Below are 21,743 nucleotides of genomic sequence, written 5' to 3' on the forward strand. Positions count from 1 at the left end.
GTTGCGACGTGACATACCACAAGCCAGACGAGGTTCATCTGAGAGAGCTCTTCCATAGTGGGGTTCCCACTTTGGTTGGGTTACCTCTTTTGAGCTATTGACTTCGGTGACCGTTCTTTCCCGGATCTTTGGTTTAGACGATCTTAAGAGAGCTGCAACGGCACACTCGAAAGGGCAAACCCGTTGAGTATCTTTGCCCGATTGTCAAGACCATTATCCGCCTTAGGAGGACCTGATTAGAATTCACCTGTGAGGGGAGGGTTTGATTCTTACAGATGCATGTTCTGATGGTGACTTTGATGCTGACTAATGGTTCCGTTGATCAGAGTCCTATTTATAAGTCGGATTTATGGACATTTATTTCTGAGACGCCGGAGTTATTTATCAGTGGGGATCCGTTTATTTCAGGATTCCCCGTGCTGGTTCAGAGGGTCTTATGGTTATCTGTTTAGAGAATCTCTGGTGATGATGGTGATGTATCTTTCAGTTCCGTTTATTTCGGAACTCCCGAGGTGGACTTATGATTGCTCGATACCGCTGATGGTTGTGATCAGTTCAGAGATCAAGGCTTCAGGGCAACAGTTGATCAGATGACTTGGAGGATGGCACAATGCATTGCATTCATTCATCAGCATCATTCATATTTTGCATTTATCCGCATCTAACACATGTTTATCCATATGCAGGGACATTCTTGATTGAGATCCTGGTTGAGAGACTTCTTCGCTCAGATATGAGGCCCGGTTTGAAGGATGATGTTGTCTATAGTTTCTTCGACCCAGAGATCAGTGTGCTGAAGGATATGATAGCATTGATTACACCCGACCATGTGGGGTTGTTCCGTGAGACGTATGGGGGAATTCTGAAGATGGTTTTCAGGCTCACTGACAGGGATAGGAGCGCCATCCATACTCTTCTCCAGTTTTATGACCCTGGTTTGAGGTGTTTCGTCTTCCCGGATTACGTATTGGGGCCTTTGATGGAGGACTATGCTGGTATCTTGGGCATTCAGATCAGAAATCAGGTTCCTTTCTATGCTACTAAGGAAGAACCTGATATTGGTGGGATATCCCGTGCTCTTTATTTGAGTCCGGAAGTGATTAAGGGGGGTTTGAAAGAGAAGGGGAAGTTGCCTGGTTTTCATCTGAGCTTCCTAGAGGTAAAGGCCAAGGAGCATGCTGAGTTGGGTAACTGGAAAGCTGTCTGTGCTTTGATTGCTGTGAGCATTTATGGGATTATTATGTTTCCTAACCAGAAGAACTTTGTGGACATTAATGCCATCAGATTGTTTATTCAGAGGAATCCTATTCCTACTCTGGTTGGAAATGTCTATTACTCGGTCCATAATCGGAATGAGAAGAGGCGTGGGGGATTGATTAGGTGTTTTGCTCAGCTATTATACAAATGGTTCATGGGATATTTGCCTTCCAGGGGTGCTTTTGTTCTCCTTGACCAAACCGTCAATTGGGCGACCAAGTTAATGGGTTTGCGGGCCAAAGACATAGCTTGGACTCACAGTAGTGGGGTTGGACAGGACTTCATTTGCAGTTGTGGGAGTTTTCCTAATGTGCCTCTTATAGGAGTCCAGGGTTGCATTAATTATAACCCGACACTTCTTAAGAGACAAATGGGGTTCGCTATGGAGGTTCCTCCTCTCAAGAGTGAGATTCAGGAAACTTTGTACTTCCCGATTGAGGGAAATCAGGCCAGGTTGAGGCAAGTATCTGATGCATGGCGCATCATTCAAAGGAAAGGCAAGTTTTCTTGGGGTAGAGCTAATAACAAGTCTTTTCCTCCGTTTGATGACTGGCTCAGCAAGAGAGTGGAGCTCGCTTGTCTACCATTTCCTATGGTTGATCCTTGGTATCCGTTGATTGAGGAATCTCCTTCTTCTGTCAGTATGAGAGAATTCCTAGAGATGAAGAAGGAGAGAGATCAGCTGCAGGCAGAGAAGACTGAATTAGAGATGAGTGTCGCTAGAGTCCAATTGGCTAATCAGGAAATCAGAGTGAGGATGGAAGATCAGGATAAGAGACATGCTCTTGTGGTGAAGCACTTTGAGATGGATACCGCTTACTATGGCAAGGTCAGCCAAGCTTTAGAGTCATCCATAAGGGAGCACGACATCACCAAGGAGAGGTTGGCCAGAGCTTCGAAAGTCATTGAAGATGAGAAGAGGAGGCAAATCCTTGTGAGGGATCAGAGGGAAGACCGAGTCAGAGTCCTTATCGCTGAGTGGGAGGCAAAGCTGAAGATTAAGGAAACAGAGAAGGTAAAGATCATTGCTGAGAGAGATCATTATATCGCTGAGAGAGATCATTATCTTGCTGAGAGGGATCATTACTTCAGACAGATTAAGATTCACCAGAAGGAGGTGGGGAGATTGCAATAGGAGAACACTGAGCTTAGGTTTGCGGTGAAGTTTACCAAGATGGTAGATGATGCGGAGCCTTCTGCGGGGCCTTCTTCAGTGTAGTCTTTTGTTATTATTTGTGTGGATTACTGTCAGGCCTGTTGACAGAATTCACTTGCTTGTATGTTCTTTCTGATTCTGGAGAATTGTATTTGACTTGTATCAGCCTGATGTATGACTATGGCACTTATGGTGCATTTTTGGTATGCGATGGTTATTTTCATTCAGTGATTGGTCTTCAAGCTTTATTTGCTTTCCTGTATGCTCTCACATAGCACACACATGGTTGGGTGGTATCTTTGCTAAATCATATATCTCCGATCTGTATGATGAAATCAAATGATGAATGTCAGAATATTGTCGCCGAATTATCATCTGTCTCGATGAAGCCAGGATCGAAAGATAGAGTTTTCCTCATGTGGATGGACATTGCATTCATGCATAATCATAATAACTTGTTTTTTATTTTGCAGGTATCAGTTCTAACGTGCGTGGTTGTTTCAGGAATCATTGCTCGTGCTCGTAGAGTTGTACCTTTGCACTCAACACGTCCACACATATATTTCACCAGATGCAATACACCCAGACTGATGGATCTACCTAATACAGATGTTCTCGAGTTGAAAGAGAAGATGAATGAACTGATCAACATCATGCAAGGTTTTGCTGTGGGCCAGAAGGCATTGGCTGATAAAGTGGAGAAGCTCGAGCGGGCTTCAGCTGCCAACAGTGGTGTCAATCTGGATGGCGTCTCTAACCAGGGTCTTGGTGGCTCTAGGGACGGTGGAAAGAGGACAACTGTGGGTGTAGTGAATAATAATGCTGGTGGTTTTGGTGCTGCCACAGGTGGTGGTCCCGGTCAGATGGGCAATAATATGAAGGATAGTCTGTTCCCTCCTTTCTTTGGGGTTGAGGATGGTAGGGAGGAAGACAGAGAAGCTGATCAATTCTCCATGCATAATGAGCCGTTTGGTCAATACGGTGTCCAACCGCCAAACAAAGAAATTCAGTTGCTGGCAAAGAAGATCAGGGCTCTCGAAAGCTATGCCACTTCAGGGGTTGTGAACATGTCAAATATGGGGCTGGTCGAGGGGATTGTGATCCCACAGAAGTTCAAGGCGCCTGCATTTGATAAATATAATGGGAGTTCTTGCCCGGAGACTCACCTTCAAGCTTTTGTCCGCAAGATTTCTGCGTACACAATGGATCGGAAGCTGTGGATGTACTTCTTCCAGGATAGTCTGTCTGGAGGATCTTTGGAGTGGTACACCAAGCTGAAGTCTTCTGATATTAAGAGCTGGAAGGATCTTGGCGATGCCTTCTTTAAACAGTATCAGTTCAACGCTGATATGGCTCCTAGTCGTACCCAGCTGCAGGGTATGTCTCAGAAGCCTAATGAGGGGTTTAAAGAGTATGCGCAAAGGTGGAGGGAGTTGGCTGCCAGAGTTCAACCTCCATTGGTGGATAGGGAGATGTCAGATCTGTTCATGGGTACCCTGCAGGGGACGTTTGCTGAAAGGATGGTCGGATGCCCGGTTACAAATTTTGCTGACATTGTGGTGGTCGGTGAAAGAATAGAGAGTTGGTTGAAGCTGGGGAAAATCCAGGGTGGTAATGCTTCGTCATCTGGTTCGAAGAAGCCCTTCGGAAATGGCCAGAGGAAGAAAGAGGGTGATACTAGTGCCGTATATACCCAGAGAGGACAGAGTAGGGATCGTTACTACCAGCACACTACTGCGGTAACTATTCCTGCTGATAATCAATCTGCACAACAGCAACAACAACAACCGCAACAACAATGTCAGCCGTTTCAGCAGAGACCGCAGAGGGCTGGGTATCAGGTGCGAGGAAGGATGAATGATCGTCAGTTCGATAGGCCACCTGTGACCTATTCATTCCTGTTGAAAAAGCTGAAGGATTTGGGGTTGGTACAATTGAGAACGTTGGCTCCTTTGAGACCTGATTAGAGGCCAGCCAGTTTTGATGAGAATGCTAAATGTGAATTTCACTCAGGTGCTCCTGGGCATAACGTAGAAAACTGCAAAGCTTTTAAGCATGTGGTTTAAGACCTGGTGGATTCTAAAGCAATCAACTTTGCTCCATCTCCAAACGTGAATGCTAATCCCATGCCTGCGCATGGTCAAATGGGGGTAAATGCAATCTCTGATGAAAGCAGAATTGGGCTGTTGAGTGTTGATCAGTTGAAGACTCCGTTGGCCGAGGTCAAAAGACTACTGTTAGAGAATTGGGTCTTCCCGGGCTGTGACGATGGTTGTGCTGCATGCACTGTTGCTCCTAATGGGTGTATATCATTGATGGAGGCTGTCCAGAGGCTGATGGACGAAGGAAGTCTCAAGTTTGAGAATGCTGATTCGGGGAAGGAGGATGTCTCCACCATAACCATTTACTTCGACCCGATTGATTTGTCAACGCTGGCCGATGCGGCTCCAGTTACTATCACGGTACCTGGACCAATTCCTTATGACAAAGATGATGCCGTGCCGTGGCATTATGGTGGGGAGGTGTATTGTAATGGAGAGAAGCTGGAGGACCAAACTGCAAGTGAAACCACCGTTTCAAAGGTGGATAATGCCGGACCTAGTGGTTTCACTCGCAGTGGAAGGCTGTTTGCACCAGATGCTTTGAGGGGTGGAGAGGGAGAGAAAGAAAAGAAGGAAAAGGCCGAGGCTTTAGCCAGGGCAAGAGGAAAACAAGTAGTGAATGAAGGTACTCTAGTGGTGACACCGGCGCCTGGCGGGTCGGAGAGAGAACTTGATGATGAAGCGGAAGAGTTTTTAAGAATCATCAAGAAGTCAGAGTACAAACTTGTTGACCATCTGCAGCAGACGCCGTCTAAGATCTCAATCTTGTCCTTACTGCTGAGCTCTGAGGGGCATAGAGAGGCTTTATTGAAAATTCTGAAGAGAGCCTATGTTCCTCAGGAGATAACGATTAATCAGTTGGAGACGGTGGTGTCTAATGTTCATGCCAGCCATGGGCTGGGGTTCACTGATCTTGATCTGACTGTGGATGGGAGGAATCATAATCGGGCTTTGCACATTGCAATGGAATGTAAAGGGGCCGTGCTTTCGCACGTGTTGGTTGATACTGGCTCCTCTTTAAATGTGTTGCCAAAAAAAGCCTTGGCGAAGCTGAATTGTGAAGGGTTGATCCTGACGCCCACTGACCTGATAGTGAGGGATTTCGATGGTTCAAAGCGAGCGGTATTTGGAGAGGTAGCGCTCCCGGTGAAGATCGGACCAGAGGTGTTTAAGTCAGTATTCTATGTCATGGATATTCAGCCGACATACAGTTGCCTGTTGGGTCGCCCATGGATTCATGCTGCAGGGGCAGTGACTTCGACTTTGCACCAAAAGCTGAAGTATATCTGGGACGGGCAGGTCGTCACTGTTTGTGGGGAGGAGGACATCTTCGTCAGCCACCTTTCATCGTTCAAATACGTGGAAATGGATGGTGAGATATGGGAAACACCAAGTCAGGCATTCGAAACCGTTAAGGTGGAGAATGCTCTTTTTGCTAAGGAAGAGGAGAAACCGTCCATTTCTTCGTATAAGCAGGCCGCTGAGGTGGTGAAGAGTGGGGAAGCTCCTGGTTGGGGGAAGATGATGGACATCTCCGCCAAGAAAGACCGTTTTGGAGTGGGTTATCAGCCGGGCCGAGGCTCGTCGGGACAAGGCAGAGGACGTCGTCCGCCATTCACATTCACCAGTGCTGGAATGCTGGATCCAGATCACATCTGTATGGTGGATGAAGAAGCTGACAGTGACTGTGAAATTAATCAATGGATAAAGCCGTGCGCACCAGGGATGGGAGTCCAGAACTGGAAGGCTGAAAAGATCATCACTGTCACTCTACTTGAAGAGTAATATTTTTCTGTTTTTCAATTTTTATCTGCATGGAAGCCTTATGTGTTGCCCGACACGTATTGGTTCATTGTAAGGGCCACATCATGTTCATTTTGCAAAATTTGCATCATAAATAAAAGGATGTTTTTCAATTAAAAGCGGTGTTCCCTGTTTTTCATTTATTTTTGCAGTTTAAAAACAAAACAAAAACAAAAAAAATGGCAATGTTTTCATTTTTTTTCTTTTCAATTTGTCTCGCTCCGGTTCTAAAGCAATGCATTAATCAACATTCATGCAGATGCGATTTCTCGCCGGATCTCATTGATAACAATCCTGTTACACCCTCATATGACTTCGACAATCCGATCTATCATGCCGAAGAAGAGGGCGAAGAAGATTGTGAATTGCCAGGGGAATTAGCCAGGTTGTTAAAACAAGAGGAGAAGGTGATTCAGCCGCATGAGGAGCAGGTTGAGATAGTGAATCTGGGTACCGACGAGGTCAGGAAAGAAGTGAAAGTTGGGGCTGCTTTGGAGGAAAGTGTCAAGAGCAGAATGGTAACATTGTTGAAAGAGTATGTCGACATCTTTGCCTGGTCTTATCAAGATATGCCAGGGTTGGATACCGATATCGTTGTGCACATGCTACCATTAAGAGCAGATTATCCTCCAGTGAAGCAGAAGTTGCGCCGAACTCGACCTGAGATGGCAATGAAAATTAAAGAGGAAGTGCAGAAGCAGTGGGATGCTGGTTTCCTAGCTGTCACTAATTATCCGCCTTGGGTCGCAAACATTGTGCCGCTCCCGAAGAAGGATGGGAAGGTGAGAATGTGTGTGGACTACCGGGATCTGAACAGAGCTAGCCCGAAGGATGATTTCCCATTACCTCACATCGATGTGTTGGTAGATAATACAACTCAATTCTCGGTGTTTTCCTTCATGGATGGCTTTTCTGGCTATAATCAAATCAAAATGTCGCCAGATGATATGGAGAAAACAATGTTCATCACACCATGGGGCACCTTCTGTTATAAGGTGATGCCATTTGGTCTCAAGAACGCCGGTGCTACTTATCAGAGAGCTATGGTGACTTTGTTTCATGATATGATTCATCATGAAATAGAATGCTATGTTGATGACATGATAGCAAAGTCCCAAACAGAAGAGGGGCATTTGGTAGATCTGGCCAAGTTGTTCGACCGGCTGAGACAGTTCAGACTGAGGTTGAATCCGAACAAGTGCACTTTCGGAGTGCGGTCCGGTAAATTGCTGGGGTTCATTGTAAGTGAGAAAGGAATCGAGGTTGATCCTGCTAAAGTAAAAGCAATAAGAGAAATGCCTGAACCGAGAACGGAGAAAGAGGTTCGTGGTTTCTTAGGTAGATTGAACTACATTTCACGGTTCATATCTCATCTAACAGCCACGTGTGAACCTATATTCAAGTTACTGAGAAAAGATCAAATGGTCAGGTGGAATAATGATTGCCAAGCGGCATTTGAAAAGATAAAAGAGTATTTGCAGGAGCCTCCGATTCTGATGCCTCCTGTGGAGGGACGACTGTTAATTCTATACTTGACGGTCCTCGAGGGGTCTATGGGGTGTGTATTGGGGCAGCATGACGAGTCTGGTCAAAAAGAGCATGCCATATACTACCTTAGCAAAAAGTTTACTGACTGTGAAACAAGATATTCACTGCTCGAGAAAACTTGTTGTGCTTTGGTCTGGGCTGCTCGCCGACTGAGGCAGTATATGTTGGTTCATACTACTTTGTTGATTTCCAAGATGGATCCAATTAAGTACATTTTTGAGAAGCCAGCATTGACCGGACGGGTTGCGCGGTGGCAAATGATTTTGACAGAATATGATATACTGTATACCTCTCAGAAAGCAATCAAGGGGAGTGTATTGTCTGATTACCTCGCTTAGCAACCCATTGAGGATTATCAACCGATGAAGTTTGAATTCCCTGATGAGGACATCATGTTTCTCAAATCGAAAGATTGCGAGGAACCAATCCCGGAGGAGGGGCCTGACCCTGAATCCGAATGGATTCTGATGTTTGATGGGGCCGTTAACGTGAATGGTAGCGGTGTTGGTGCTGTTTTGGTTACGCCGAAAGGATCCCATATTCCTTTTGCTGCCCGGCTAACATTTGAGTGCACCAACAACGTGGCTGAATACGAAGCTTGTATCTTGGGGATTGAGGAGGCGATTGATTTGAGGATCAAGAACCTTGTTATATATGGAGATTCAGCTTTGGTTGTAAATCAGGTTAACGGAAAATGGTATACGCATCAGTCTCATTTAATTCCATACCGGGATTATACGAGGAGATTGTTGACGTTTTTCACCAAGGTGAAAATGCATCACGTGCCTAGAGAAGAGAATCCGTTGGCGGATGCTTTGGCTACTCTGGCTGCCTTGATTAAGGTGCAGTGGTGGAATCAGTTCCCCAATGTTGAGGTAGGACGTCTAGATAGACCGACTTACGTGTTTGCTGTTGATACAGCGCCTGACGATGAGAAGCCGTGGTATTACGATATCAAACGCTATCTGGAAACTCAAGAGTATCCTGAGGGAGCATCGAAGAAGGACCGAAAGACTCTGCGGAGGTTGGCCATGGTGTTCTACCTGAATAAGGATGGGGGTTCTGTACAAGAGGAATTTCGATTGGGTCTTGCTCAGATGTGTTGATGACAAAGAAGCAAGCCAATTGATGAAAGAGGTTCATGAGGGGTCGTTCGGTACCCATGCCAGTGGGAATGCGATGGTAAAGAAGCTGCTGAGAGAAGGTTATTACTGGATGACAATGGAAGCCCAATGTTTCAATTTCGTGCGGAAGTGTCATAAATGCCAGATTTATGCTGATAAGGTGCACGTGCCTCCTAATCCGTTGAGTTTGATGTCGTCTCCGTGGCCGTTTGCTATGTGGGGCATTGATATGATTGGGAAGATTGAGCCCACAACTTCGAATGGGCACCAGTTGATATTAGTGGCTATTGATTACTTCACCAAGTGGGTGGAAGCGGCCTCTTATACGAACGTGACGAAGCAGGTCGTTGCCAGATTTCTCAAGAGAGACATCATTTGTAGATATGGGGTTCCCAAAAGAATCATTACTGATAATGGTTCTAATTTGAACAACAAGATGATGGCAGAGCTGTGCCGGGAATTTAAGATCGAACATCACAATTCTTCTCCCTATCGTCCGAAGATGAATGGGGCGATTGAGGTAGCCAATAAGAATATTAAGAAGATTGTGCAGAAGATGGTGGTGACTTATAAAGATTGGCATGAGATGTTGCCGTTTGCGTTACATGGGTATCGAACTTCAGTGCGCACGTCTACTGGGGCAACGCCTTTCTCGTTGGTACATGGAATGGAAGCGGTGCTACCGGTTGAGGTCCAGATTCCTTCTTTGAGAGTCATGATGGATGTGAAATTGCAAGAGGCTGAATGGGTAAGGACCCGGTATGAAGAGTTGAGCCTGATTGAGGAAAAGAGGCTGGCGGCCATCTGTCATGGGCAGTTGTACCAGCAACGGATGAAGCGTGCTTTTGACCGAAAGGTGCGACCTCGCGTGTATCATGTAGGTGATATGGTGCTGAAAAGGATCCTTCCTCCTCAAAACGATCGTAGGGGCAAATGGACACCCAATTATGAAGGTCCATTCGTGGTCAAGAAGGTTTTCTCTGGCGGAGCCTTGTTGTTGACGACCATGGATGGTGAAGATTTTCCATCCCCTGTGAATGCGGATGCAGTTAAAAAATACTTCGTATAAGAGACCCGCTGGACGAAAAGAACAAAATAGTCCAGGCAGAAATGGGCATCCCGGCGAACCGAAAAATGAACACGTTCGGGCAAAAATTAGGGACAAAAAAAGAAAAAATTGTACACCCGACAAGTCGAAAACCTGAAAAGGCGGCTTGGGCAAAAAGGGGTATCCTGGTGGACTGAAAACCCGAAAGGGCGGTCCAGGCAAAATAGGGATTGAAACGAACAACTGCGTATGGCATGATCGTTTGCGCTTTGGTTAAGGCACATGGATAGTCCCCGGTAGGGATCGATCGGAAACGTCTTGTTCATAAGGCAGAAAGCGGAGAGTCTGAGGACATATGGGGTGTAACCGAGTTGGAACTCGATGAGATCACGGGTTTCACATTGCCATTAGGATAGATTTTTCCTTTTGTGCGCAATTACCTCTTTTCAGGAATTGCTTCCTTTGTATTGCTCCGTTATGAGCCACACTTTTTCAATCAATAAAATGCATATTCAGTCAAATAATTTTGTTTCTGTTTTCATTACCGCTTTGATTGCAAAAACGTCCACTTATTTTTGATAAAGAATCTTTGCATTTTAAGACATACAGGTCCCTTCCAATGCATGTTTATAAGATTGAGAATTTGAAATCTTATTCGGAAGGTTGAGTGACCCAAGTGTTGAAATCTTGACACGCCTGGGGCACGGTTTTATCTAACGATCTGTTTTGCAGGTACTGTTAGATAGTTTCACTCACTTGCAGGTTGTGATGTGGAAGCTTTGGATAAAGAATCCCCGTGGAGTCCGATCAGGGACGAATGGATGGAGGGATGGTGAAAAGACGGCGAAGGACGTACAATGATCCTTGAGAATTAATCAAGAAGACTCTTCAAAGTCTGAGATTGAAAAGTTTGTACCAATCTAAGGAGGTCGCTCTCCGGGGAGTACAGAGCAATCGAGAATACAAGATGATGAATCAGAAAAGTTTAGACGAGTCTGGGAGTTCTCAAAATTGGAAAGCTGACAGTGAATTTAGACGGTGAATACCAAGGGTCGACGAGTCGATGGGTGTTCAGTACCGGACTTTCCTGGTTTCCCCAAGCAGAATGGGGATTGTTACCTCCTTAGCAGATTCGAGGTTTGGGTTTCCCCTAGCAGGGTCGGGATGGTTATCTCCCTAGCATGTTTGAGATCAGTGTTTCCTCAGCAACCAGACCTGAAGGTTGCTATTTCCCCAGCGGAGGTATCTATTGGTATTGGTTTCTCCAAGCAGAGTCAGGATTGTTATATCCCCAGCAGGTCAAAGACTGGTGTTATCCCCACAGAATGCATTGGTGGTTCTTTCCCCAGCGAAGTCCCCAAGCGGACCGGGTGCAGATGAGGTTATTCCTGGTAAGGGTGGCCTATTTCCCAGCAGCGGTGTTATCCCCCAGCAGGGTGGAGATCGGAGTGTTGGCGTGTTCCTCAGTAGAGTGCCTCGAGCTCCCAAGAGGAGTCCCTTAAGGGGGATACTTTTTTATGCATTCATCATGTAGATAAGCATAGCATATTGCATAATAAATTGCGTAGCATTTCCATGAATATGGAGCATTACGCTGAAAAAAAATCAATCATGCATCATCATTGCAAGCATAGGCTAGTCTCAAGCCGTGGTTACCGTTTGAGATTTGGTTTTGCCAGTGGGTGAAGATGCTACTCAAGCCGTGGTTACCATCCAAGAATGGGTTTTGCCGGTCGGTGAAGATGATACTCCGAGGAGTTCAACATCGTGACGTTGGGTCTACAATATTCCCCAGTAGTGCGATACTGGAGGAGATTTCTGTCGGGCGAGATAGAATTTGGAGATGTTACTCTGAGGAGTTTAGCATCATGACGTCAGGTTAGCAATGTTCCCCAGTAGTACGATACTGGAGGAAACTTTTCCGTCGGGCGGAGATGGAAGTGAAATCAAAGGACGTTACGCGATCAGCGCGAAAATACAGTTCAATCGGAGAAAAGGAAGTGTTGCGGCATTTTCTGGAGAGCGGGGTTCAATTGGAGAAAAGGAAGTGTTGAGACATTCTCTGGAGAGCGGGGTTCAAATGGAGATTGGAGTTGAAGATTATATCTGGGATGAGGTCCTCAGGATTATCTTCTGTTCATGTGTCACCTTAGACTTTGGCTGAGGTCAATAGAGGTCGTTATGGGTGTCTTCTGACGAAGAGATGCACATGTTACCTTCCTTTTGTGGAGGTGTACCCTCTGATATGTCGCCATCAGAGTGGTATTTTGGTGTTATTTCCGACGTTGCCAGCGGAATTATCACGAGAAAGTGGAGAACGGGGTTCAAATGGAGAAAAGGAAGTGTTGAGGCATTTTCTAGAGAACGGGGTCCAAATGGAGAAAGGGAGACACAGGGTGTTTTTTGGAGAGAGGGGTTCACAATGGCGATCGCGAGCTATCGTCAGGCGACTGGGGTTCAAAATGGAGAATGGGTTTCATTATTTGGCAAACAAGACTACTATGAAGTTGTCGGGGTTCAACTGCGGTGATCCGGGATCATTCGCGCAAAAGAAAATATTTGTTCGGGGTTCAAGAAAACGAAAAAAAGAGGAAATCATCAGAAAGTTTCGGGGTTCAAGAAAAGTAAAAAAAAGGAGAGAGAAGTAATAATAATCCCCAGCGGATAGGTGGTGTTCAGGCCATGGTTATCCCTGTGTTACCATTTACTTTGGTATATAGATGTATTTCCTGTTTCGGTGTTCAGGCCGACTTGCTCCGTACCAGACGGATTCTTCTTTTGAGATTGCTTCTTTGCCGATTCTGATAGGCATTTTTAATTATTTCCCATTAGAGTGAAAATTGTTCATCTGTTCTTGGTATTCAATCACTCCTCACCTTGATCATCTGAAAACCGAGGCTATTCATATCGACAGGTTCACAGTGGATTGAATAGGGGCAGCTGTAACACCTCAAAATTTGCCATCCTCTCTTGGGACTAGCTTAGCATATTGCATTTCATTTTTAGGACCTTAGTCATTGCATCTTTGCATATCATTTGGAGACAATAAGCAAGTCATCCTCCTAAGTCTTGCTCAGAAGATAGAGAGGTTAAAAGATTCAAGCCTGAGGGTTTTGTTGAATTGATCACTAGCCATCTGAGGGTTTGTGTTCCAATTAGGGTTTTGACCTCTGGTCAACCCTAATCAGTTGAATTATACCAATCAGGGTTTGTCAAGAAGATGAGGTCTTTGTTGATATGGGGATCATCATTTGTGTTTTATTGAGCTTGTATAAGCTAGGGTTTCATTTTGGAGCCATTTCATCAGGAGATTGAGGCTCAAATTCATCTGTGCATGACCAAGTCATCTATCAACTGAAAAAGTCAACCACAAGTAAACTGTTGGATTTGGAGGTGGGAAGTGGTTAGAAATACTTCATTCATGTTCAAACAAGTCTTATTTGACATTTCAAACATCAACATTGAAGAAAATAAAGTCAGGACAAAACTTTCCAAAAATAGAAAGTGACTTGTAATTCAAAATTGCCAAAAATGGAAAGGTTTTCTCCTCAAGATTACATCATCAAAAAAGCTTCAAATGAAATTTTGTTGAACATGAAAGTTGTAGATCTTGTTCTCCCATTTCCAAAATGTCATAACTTTGCCAAGTGAATTTGAACTTCAAGAAGGCATAACTTTTGAACCATAAGGCCAATTGAAGTGGTTCTTTTTGCAACATTTCTCTCTTGACATGCACTATCCAATTCATGCATCACATATCATGCATTTCCATCACAAAAATTTTGGACTTTTCATCTGAATTTTGGAGGGAAAGTGGTAATTCAAAAATTATGCATTGCCTTCACATTTTACCAATTACACTTGGCTCCAAACAGCATTTGAAATGATCCCAAGGGCAAATTCGAGCACTGTTCCATTGGCATGCATTACATGAGGGTGAATTGACAAATTGGCATTACACTTCAATTTCACTAATCCATTTGCATTTGGCTTAATTGTGATTAACCAACATCATTAGCACACCATATAAAAGCTAAAGCATAACTGTTTTCATGATTAACAACACCAGAATTCAGATCTAGATCCAATCTTCACAATTTTCTCTCTCACTTTTCTTCAATTTTCTTCATATCCATTGCTTTTTTCTTGATTAATCCATCATCCACAAGCATAATTGAACAAGATTGAAGCAAGGTTTCAAGGATTTCGTGCAGATTTGAGACTGTTGAAGCATACATCCATTAATGGCAGTTGGAGATTTAAGCAATATCAAGCGAGATTGAGCTATCAACATTCATCCGTTCAGTCATATGAGAGCTTAGGATCATCTGTTTCTGCATTGCCAAGCCTAAATCCATCAAATCCAGTTCTGCATCTCCTTGAAGGTTAGAATTTGACTCTCACAATTCTTGAAATGGTTGTGTGCATATTGTAGATCTTTCATTGGTGGTTATGCTGAGCTTTGTTTCATTAAATTCCATGGAGAAATGAGTGAGATATGTTAGATCTAAGTTTGATACATGAAACTTTTCGTGCTCGAATCTTTGAACCTAGGTTGAATTAGAACAAATTAATCATTGATCTATGATGTATGATGAAAGATGAGTCCAAGGATGTGCTGGATTTGAATTTCTGTGAACTTTTGTTCTTGAGCATCAAGAACACGTATGAATGCGCATGAATGTTAGGGTTTCTTTCCCAGAATCGTGTTTGATCCGTTCCAGCGTTCTTCTGCATGCGTTTCGTGGTTTGTATTCATGTATTGGTACACTTGGCACGGGCGTGGCATATTGATTGGCCAGGATTGCTTCTAGCTGCCACATAAGCTTTAATGAAACAGTGCGTTTCATTAGGAAACGCGCCACTTTTAAATATCCACTCGGTTCGATCCCTGGGTGCTACACTTTTCCAATTGCATTTTCATTTCACTCATCCATTCATGTACATGCTTCATCATGTTTTTATTTTATTTTTTCATTCATTCAAAAAATCATAACTCCATAAATAATGATCTAAATGACCTGGGAATTTTTGCATCTTGTTCCTCATCATGTCTAGTATTTTATGAGGTTTTTTCCAGAAATTTTGCACGGTTGGAATTTAATTTTGCCTAGGGTTTGTGTATGCATGTGCTTTTTGAACCTTGCTTGCCATTTGCTTTGTGAAATGATGGATTTTAATCCAATGCCTTTGAAACTTTGCATGCTTAAACTAGACATCTTTAGGGACCTTTTGGTGTTGAGTTTGCATTTTTAACATTTCTGGTTGTTGAGATATGATCTGGTTAATGTAGGTGTGACAATGTGTGGACTTTTTGCATGATGCTTCTTCTGGATGCTAGGATTGATCATGAAATGTTGTGGAATTTTTGGATTCATTTATGATTTGTTTGATATTTTTCTTGCTGGATGACCATTTGTGGACTTTTTGATAGTCATGAACTTCAATGATTTGTGAAATGATGGTTGTTAATCCTATGAATGTGAAATTTTGCACATTGTTTCTAGACACTTTGAAGTTTATTGTGGCTTTAGTTTGAGACATTTATCATTTGTCAATTCTATTTTAGGCTTGTGTTAAGTTGATGTAGCATTTTGTGTCTCAATTGAGCTTGTTTGTGCCTACCTTGACTTGATGAATTTTATTGCCATGCTTAGACTTGTCCAAATGCCTTGATTTTTGGTGTGTTGATCATGTTGTATGTTCTGTTTAGCCATGATTTTTCTTGAGATTTATTGAATGATTTTGGAATTAATGTGGATGTGTTCATTCTGTTGCTTCAACGAGCTTCCAATTTGCATGCTTTGCCTTATTTGATTTGTGAAATGAACTTGGTGCATGATATGGATATGAGACCTTTTGTATTATGTTCTTATTGGATTGAATTTGATTCATGCCAATTTTCATGTTCTGTTTTGAATTATTTCTCCTTCTTTGACCCTAGGCCTTGTCCTAGTGGTTGATGCTTATGTTTGAGTTTTGTTTTCAGGATAAGGAGCATGTGGTCATAAGGGAATTGATTCATTTGCTCGAGTTGGATCATTTGGTTGATGATTAGCTAATCTTGACTTGTTTTGTAGGTTGCTTTTAGCTCATTTGAGTTGAGCTTGTGCCTTGCTCATTGATGCTTGGCTTGTTTGACTATACTTGTTGACTGTTGACTATTAACTGTCTGATTGACTTTGTGAGTTGTGTACTGACTGAGTTAGATTGTTTTCAGGTACATTAGTTGCTTAAGTTCTTTTGAACTTGCTTTTGCTGTTGCTTGGTTGCTTAACCATTTGAGGTATAACTCTCTGACTTCATGTAGTCTGGAAGACCTGTCCTGTTACTTTGGCAGGTACCTGTCTGAAGCCCTCCTTAAGAGGCAATGCTTGTGAATGTTTATTTTTGTGCCAAGCAGGAAAAGTCCTTTGATAAGGCAATTGGCAGATAAAAGAGATGTGCAATCCATCTCCTGCTATTCAGTGAGTCATCCACTTTGCTCACACACCTTGTGTTGATGCATTGTGGATATTAACCCAAGATCTTTGTTGTGTCAGTCATATGTGGAGAAGAGTTCCAACTTTCTGAACTCCCACACCTTCTATCATCTGAAGCTCTCCCTGACCAGGGATAAGAGCTGTGAAGTCTTATCTTCACTTCCCATTTCATCTGCTTCACCCTAACTCTCAATGTTAGGGTTAAGAGCTAACATCACCCTGATACAGTGGCTTGTTTGTCGAGGTGGACATGACCCCTCGACTAAAGCCTAGCTTTGTGTGAGCCCCCCTGTTTGTATATAGTGTGTGTGCTTGCTTTTGTGCTTTTGATTGTTTGTGATGTTTAAGATAGCTTGCTGCCTGTGCAAGTTAGATAGAAAACTCAACCTAGGACCATTGTGGAGTACATGATAATTATTAGGCTCGAGTCAGTCTCCCTTCTAGTTTGTCATTTCCCAGTCTCTGGTTAGGAGAAAGTTTCTCCCCTGTTAAGGGGAACTACGTTGCCCTGATCCTCATACCAGATGAGGTACGTAGGCAGGAGGTCGTACTAGATCTCTCCGGGCACCTTTTTTCTTTTTGTGTGTGTTTGTTTGACAGTTACTAGGCTCGAGTGCCAGACTCCTTAGTAACCTGTTGTTTGTTTGTCATCCTTCTTGTGTGTTAGGATATGGATATAAAACCAGCGATTGGCAGTCCGTATCCTATTGGTGTTTGTTTGTGTGGAGTCCGACGTAAGTCCAGCGATTGGCAGTTGGTTTCCTGTGTGTGTTTGTTGGTTTGGAATCTGATATAAGTCCAGCGATTGGCATTCGGTTTCCATGTTTGCCTGTTTGTGTGTGTTTTGTTTCGGCGTGCGTGAGCCGAACTACGGTAGCTCTGATTCTCATTCCAGATGAGATACGTAGGCATAGGATGCGATATCCTAGCGAGCCCGTTCCTCTCTTCCCCCACCTGTGTTGTTTCCAGTGTGTGTGTGTGTGCATTCTTTGGAGCAGTGTTTTAGCAACCTTATTCTTTCCTTTTGAGCATGGATCCCGTCGAGTACGACGGATGCGTAGGGGTGCTAATACCTTCCCTTCGCATAACCGACTCCCGATCCCATCTCTCTTTGGTCGCGAGACCATGTCTTTTCCAGGTTTACTTCGAGCGTTTCCTTTCCCTCTTTTGGGATAAATAACGCACGGTGGCGGCTCTGTTTGTTTTTGTTTTAGCCCGCCGGTTGTTTTTCGCGGATGCGACATCCATGATACCATCTAGGTAATCTGCAAAGATTGACATCATGCAGCATTGGAAAGTAGCTGGGGCATTACAGAGGCCGAACGACATTCGTCTGTAGGCAAAAGTTCCATAAGGGCATGTAAAGGTAGTTTTTTCTTGATCTTTGGGGTGAATAGGTATTTGGAAGAATCCAGAGTATCCATCTAGATAGCAAAAGTAAGAGTGTCTGGCTAGACGCTCCAACATCTGGTCTATAAATGGTAAAGGGAAATGATCCTTCCTAGTTGCTTTATTTAATTTTCTATAATCTATACACATCCGCCATCCTCCTTCTAGTCGTTTTGCTACATGTTCGCCTTTATCGTTTTGCACGACTATGATGCCTCCCTTTTTAGGTACTACATGCACAGGGCTCACCCACTTACTATCCGAGATCTGGTAGATTATACCTGCCTCAAGTAACTTAAGAACTTCCTTTTTAACAACATCACTCATTATAGGGTTTATTCTTCTCTGATGTTCTCTGGAGGGTTTTGAATCTTCTTCGAGCAAAATCCGATGCATGCATACAAATGGGCTTATACCTTTCAGGTCAGAGATATTATATCCTAAGGCTGAGGGATATCTTCGTAAAACGTCTAAAAGTTGGTTCGTTTCCTCTTGGTTCCAGGTAGCACTAACTATAACTGGACGACTCATCTTTTCATCGAGGAACTCATATCTCAGGTTCTTAGGCAGTTCCTTAAGTTTTAAGGTTGGTTTCTTAGGGCATGGCATAGGATCTGGGGTAAGGGATAAACATTCGTAAAGGTTATCATCGATGTAGGGTTTCTTAAAGTCATCATCTTCCCTTATGAGAGTTGATGGTAACTTAATTGTTTTTATAATTTCTTTTTGTTCTAATTCTCTAACGCATTCATCAATGATATCTAAGGCATAACACGAGTCTCCCATCACAGGTTCCATAAGAAATTTCGAAAGTATAAATTCTATTTTCTCGTCGCCTACCTCAAATGTCAACTTTCCTTTCTTGACATCTATAATGGCTCCTGCAGTCGATAAGAATGGTCTACCTAGAAGGATTGGTATAAATAACTGACCTATCCTAACAGGAACATTTTCTAAAATTCCTATCGGATATTTAACAGATCTATCGGCTAACTGAAGTGACATCTTAGTGGGCTGTAATTCTCCTAAGTTTAACCTCTCACTAACTGCTAAAGGCATTAGGCTCACACTAGCTCCTAAGTCTAGAAAAGCTTTTTCGAAGACATGATTACCCAAAAGGCAAGGAATGGAGAAATTTCCAGGATCTTTATCTTTCTTCGCTAATTTGTCCTCGGAAATAGCATTACATTCCAAAGCCTTCTGATCGTCAAGTCTACGTTTGTTGGTAAGGATGTCTTTGAGAAACTTTGCATAAGAAGGTATTTGGGTGATGGCTTCCCTAAAAGGGATTTCTACATGAAGTTTTTCTATAAATTTAATAAATTTTTGATACTGTTTATTGATCTGGGTTTGTTTGAGTCTTTGCGGATATGGTATAGGTGGTTTATACGGCGGGGGTGGTACGTAAGTTTTATCTTTAGGTTCTTCTCCTTTTTCTCGAACTTCCTGGTTTTCAGGTTCCTCTGGTTCCTTTACTTCGTCCATGGGTTTGGTACATTCCTTAGAAGTTTCGGGTTCACTCTGTCTAGGGTTTGGTGGCTCATCATAAGTGTTCCCACTTTGTAGGGTAATGGCATTGGCTTGTCCTCTCGGATTTTGTTGAGGTTGTCCAGGGAATTGTCCTCCAGGTGTAGTCTGAGGGGCTTGGTTTAAGCTACCTGAGAGATCCGGGTTTCAAGCATCTTAGTATGAGTAACTATTTGGTCAACCTTGGTTCCTAACTAAGTAATCAATTCATTAACATGAATGGTTTGGTGCATGAACTCCTTGTTTTGTTGGGTTTGAGCGGTGATAAAATTTTCCATAATTTTCTCAAGGCTCAACTTTGATGGCACAGGTTGCATAGGTTGATTTGATCTAGGGGCTTGATAACTAGGTCTAGGAGGTGCATTATTTCGAATAAGGTTATTGTTTTTATAGGAGATGTTCGGGTGATTCCTCCATCCAGGGTTATAGGTATCCGAATATGGGTTCCCTTGGATGTAGTTCACTTGCTCAGAGTGGGTTTCGTTTAATAGACTGCATTCTGCAGATTGGTGTCCTTTGGTTCCACATATCTCACAATCCGACGAAACGGCGGCTACAGTATTCGGGTTTATGCACATATTCTAGACCTTGAGGGCTAATGCGTCCATTTTAGCTTGCATCATGTCTATAGAGCTTAGTTCATGCACTCCTCCTTGGGCTTCCTTCTTCTCAACTGTCGCTCGTTCGACTCCCCATGATTGATGATTTTGAGCCATATCTTCGATGAGGGCACTAGCTTCAGGATAAGGTTTGTTCATCAGAGATCACCTGCGGCAGCGTCGATGGTCATCTTTGTGTTATAATGAAGTCCATTATAGAAGGTTTGAATGATTACCCAAATTTTCTAAACCACGATGTGGGCATGCTCGTAACAACTCTTTATATCTCTCCCAAGCTTCGAACAACAAATCTCCTTGGTTTTGGGTAAATCTAGTTATATGGTTTCGAAGAACGGCGGTCATACTCGGGGGAAAGTATCTAGCAAGAAAAACTCTTCTAAGGTTATCCCAAGTCGTAATGGAATTGGGTGGAAGGGAATCTAACCATGATAGGGCTTTATCTCTGAGAGAAAAAGGAAATAATCTTAAACGTATTGCCTCAGGAGAAGCTCCATTGGTTTTAAAAGTGTCTGCTAATTGAAGAAATATTTTTAAATATTGGTTTGGGTTCTTAGTAGCGAGACCTGCGAATTGTCTCTATTGCACTAGTTGCAACAGGGATGGTTTAAGTTCAAAATTATTAGCTGGGATGGTTGGGTTTACTATACTAGAACTAGGTTCTTCATTTGATGGTTGAGCGAAATCTTTAAGAGGTCTTTGGTTTTGATCTTCGGCCATAACTCTCTTAATTCTATGAAAGAATAAACGTGCGCGAGCGTAACGTTCAGGTTCCGCCAGAGGGTATACTAAGCTTAAACTTCCGGTGCTGCGAGTTCTTCGCATTGACCGGCGGGAAATAGCCTAAGTCTAAACGATATAACAACAGGAAAATGAAATTTGACGAAATTGGTCCCCGACAACAGTGCCAAAAACTTGATGCGGTGCTTTGCAAGTATACGAACACGTGAGAGTAAGATAAAAGATTGTCGAATCCACAGAGACCAAGTGTCAAACTATCGTTATCTATTGTTATGGTGTTTATCAAAGGCAATCGAAATAGGTGTTTTTGGAGTGTGCAATGAAAAGTAAAGTTTTAAATAAAGATTAATTAATAAAGACAGGGTCGAATGTAATTCACGTAATCAATTAATAATCCAAGTACTTGCTAATAGAGCTACTTATGGGCAATGTTTCCTACTTTGAAAATAACTAATGTAACAGGAACTGTCGCTTTCGCGTATTCAGAACCGAGTTGTACTCCCTAATCAAACCCTCTTATTGTCACTTATAAAAAGACGCACATTGCGTTAGAGTAGTAAACCTATTTTTAAGAAATATAGTATCTTGACTAAGTTGAAAAGCATTATAACCTGAATTTCTTAACCAAAAGAGGTTCTCACGAACCAGACTCTAAACTTATAAACGCGTCCAAAAATAGTTTTAAAATCTCTTTTCTTCTTAAGTTAAAATCTCTTAATGAACTAAACAAAGCGCTTTCGCTGTTTTTGAAATAGTTAAAATCAATGAAGTTTAAAAAGACGTTGGACGGCTTTCGATCTTACCCAACGAAATTGAAGTGCGGGAAAACTTAAGTTAAAAGTTAAACTAGCCCTTAAGTGTTTCTACGAACAATTGTACGAATTATCGGTTCAATTACAATCATTACATTCTAACCTTATAATTTTAGTTAGACATGGTAAAGTAAAAG

The 21,743-nt window shown here is 42.9% G+C and overlaps 1 non-coding gene across 1 annotated transcript; it reads left to right on the forward strand.

The window, feature by feature from the left end:
* The first annotated feature begins 20,282 nt into the window (after window positions 1-20,282).
* Window positions 20,283-20,389, forward strand: LOC127133950 (small nucleolar RNA R71). Its single transcript, XR_007807742.1, has one exon. It is a non-coding gene; the product is annotated as a small nucleolar RNA R71 (small nucleolar RNA).
* The last annotated feature ends 1,354 nt before the right edge of the window (window positions 20,390-21,743 follow it).

Source organism: Lathyrus oleraceus, chromosome 3 (assembly GCF_024323335.1).
Source record: "Lathyrus oleraceus cultivar Zhongwan6 chromosome 3, CAAS_Psat_ZW6_1.0, whole genome shotgun sequence".
NCBI classification, from domain to species: Eukaryota; Viridiplantae; Streptophyta; class Magnoliopsida; order Fabales; family Fabaceae; genus Lathyrus; species Lathyrus oleraceus.